Source organism: Cyprinodon variegatus, unplaced genomic scaffold, assembly GCF_000732505.1.
Source record: "Cyprinodon variegatus isolate N-32 unplaced genomic scaffold, C_variegatus-1.0 Scaffold1777, whole genome shotgun sequence".
Lineage (NCBI taxonomy): Eukaryota > Metazoa > Chordata > Actinopteri > Cyprinodontiformes > Cyprinodontidae > Cyprinodon > Cyprinodon variegatus.
Window position 1 is genome coordinate 51,316 of NW_015152230.1, and position 2,945 is coordinate 54,260.

General features: G+C 36.8%; 2 protein-coding genes across 2 annotated transcripts in view; one reads left to right on the forward strand and one right to left on the reverse strand.

Annotated features, from left to right (window-relative positions):
• LOC107104527 (heterogeneous nuclear ribonucleoprotein L-like) overlaps positions 1–431 on the reverse strand; it is a 30,361-nt gene extending 29,930 nt beyond the window's left edge. Inside the window, exon 1 of the mRNA XM_015404535.1 lies at positions 369–431. The gene's annotated coding sequence lies outside the window, so the exon portion shown is untranslated. The remainder of the gene's footprint in view (positions 1–368) is intronic.
• LOC107104525 (apoptosis-stimulating of p53 protein 2-like) overlaps positions 1–2,945 on the forward strand; it is a 28,903-nt gene that overhangs the window by 372 nt on the left and 25,586 nt on the right. The window lies entirely within an intron of this gene.

Consider the following 2,945-nt stretch of genomic DNA (forward strand, 5'->3'; position numbering starts at 1 on the left):
TGGCACGCTGTGTTTCTTTGTCCAGGACATTAATTATATTTCAGATGCAGCCTTTGTAACAAATGTTAAAGGGTGAAAGAGAGGGGAAGCTGATGCTGTCAGTTTGAGGAAATAGAGCCAAACTTCTGTGTGCAGAGTTGTTATCCAGCTACCTTTTAGTTGGATCATGATACTCCTGTGGCACGAATAGAGGAAGCTAAAAGCAAACCTTCATGTTTCACCTTCTCTAAAAAGGAACCTACCCATGGTGTTAGTTCCACATTCTCAGTGATCAGAGCACCATCAGCTCTTTTTCCCACTGACAGTCCAAAGGCTTTAACTGAGAAACAAGCAGACCGAGGATTACTACATCTGTTTAATTATCTCACCTATAGGTTTATGTCTTGATGTCCATCATGTTCATGACTGTCAGGCTTGTTCCTGTGAGTTTGCTGCAAACAAAACACATCCATGTCTCAGTATGCTGTTCTTTATAATCACATTGTACTTATCAACATATCAAAGCAACAAAATGTGTAGTTTGTTAGCATATAATGTTAACATTTAGATTTAGCTTTTTTAATATTTAGTTTGGATTTGAACTCAGTGCTCCTTTTTCAAAGACTCATTCTCAACCTTTTCATCTTCATAGAGCTGCAAAGGGCTGAGATTTACCAACTATTAACAAAGTGAAGAATCAAAAAGACAAAGGAAAGTCAGCTCTTACACGCCTGTGGCTCTGCTGTAGTTTATCATTTTTTTCACAGCGGGACGGCGCTGGTTTGCTGGAACGGAGCAAAGCTCCTGTTGGAAAGCGTCTGATGGAGCCAATCCACAACAGGAAGACTTTCTGAGACAGGCAGATGTCTTAACCACACTTTTTAGTCACATGGTTGGAAACAGGCTTTTGTCATACAGAGCTGTGCCTGTGAGTGATAAATTCATCTTAGTATCACAACAAGTCCCTATTCTACTCTGCAGGTTTTCCATATCTAATGCTGCTAACCCATTGAACACAAAGCTTGTTGTTGTTGATTACACTAATGATTTGTTTTATATTAGGAACAACCATTAATTTTATTTTCAGTTTACAACATTATCTTGTGATGTGTAGAATAGAACACGTGTAAATAGAATAAAATAGAATAGAATAGAAAATCATTTTGTTTTCCCACAATTGGTAAATTCTGGGGTTTACAGCAGCAAAATGATTACCGTACACAAAAATCATAAGAATAACATAATAGCGAAAAGTAAAAAAATAAACAAATAAAATACTGTACTGTAAAGTGTTTTAACAAGAAAAATACTTTGCACCTGGAAAATAGCCTCGTTTTCACAATACAATATTTTATTGTAGTATGTTTTTAAAGTTGATCTTTGTTTATCAAACTTAGCGCTGGGATTGCTGATAATCCAAAAGGTATCAATCCTACATTAGTTGATGTTCTGCTGTTAAATAAAACAAGAGTCAGAGCTGCAAAAACAAAACCTTTTTATTAAGATATAATACAGTGAAATGCATTAAAGTTGAGGTGACCTCAACACGTCATTATTTTAAACAGACTGCAGAAAACTATTGCAGCCATACAGTAACTTTAACTGTAATGTTTGGTAATGCAGCCAAACATGTGCAACATGTAAAAACGTACCATACTTTTGAACTAATAAGGTAATGAAATAAAGGCTCCCATTGTCCTTTATTTTGCTACAAAACCATTCCAAGTCCATTAATCTTTCGGGACGTGCAGAAACATGAGGGCTGGTCCAACTGTTCTTCTTCTCTTTTACCTTCCTGCTTCTTGCATCGATCCACTTGATTATTCTTCTGCTAGAGGTTGGGGTGATTCCAATGAAGCATTGGAAGTTACATGATTAAAGAAAAGGACACATATTAAAATACATTGTTTGCAATAGGCAGTAGAACCCAAGACGTTGTGGAGAGAAGTTGATCAATTTTCCAAATATGCAAAAGTGCAAAACTAATATCTTCTTTGATTTCAGATGTGGAGGTCAAGGTATTCTATTAGTATAGCTGTTTACTCAAAGAGATCACATAGCATCATAATAAACGTTGCATTAGAGAAACCAGGAACAAACATTTGGATGGTGCCCCCAAGAACACCAGACATCATTTAGCAATGGTTTTTTGGCTACATCTGGTCGGTCCGTCAAAGTCTTGATTTAGCTCAGAAATAGCTGTTAACAATCAGGCTGTGTTTGGCCAGTCTGATGTCCCACGTTTGGACAAAAGCCGTAACTTTTAGATTGTTGAAAAGACTTTGAAAACTTCTTTCAATGTCCTGAAACTTGTTGTTTGGATGTCTTTCCAACCAATATTTGCTCAGAGGGGCAGCTCTTCTTTCTAGGAATCCGACCAAATGTATTAGTCCTCCAAAACAATGACAGCAGGGTGCAGACCAGGAAGCAGGGTGCAGACCAGGAAACAGAGTCGTAGTTTAACACATCTCTTTGCAGCTTCTCTACTGTTTACTCCATCCAGTGTGTTTCCAACGACCAAAATCAAATTAATTATAAAAGAATCATAAATGAGTAAATCATGAAAATCAATAAAAATTAAAATGATACCAATCAGGGCAAAAGGCAGGTATTGTGGTTTATTTAACATACGATCTCTTTCCTCAAACAGTCTGCTAGTTATTGATTTGATTTGTGATAATCACATTGATTTATGTTGCCTTACAGAAACTTGGCTGCAGCAAGAGGATTATGTAAGCATAAATGAGGCAACTACTTCTACTTATTCAAATTTTCACATACAAGAGGAGCACACAAGGAGGAGTAGCGTCAGTCTTTCAGTCTGACTTGCTGATTATGCCAAAGACAGTTAATAATTACTCTTGTGAGCATTTAACCCTTAGTTTCCCTAATCCAAATTGCCTAGCGAGAAAATCTCTTCTTTGTATCGTCCACCAGGTCCTTACTCTGAATTTTTAGATGAGTTT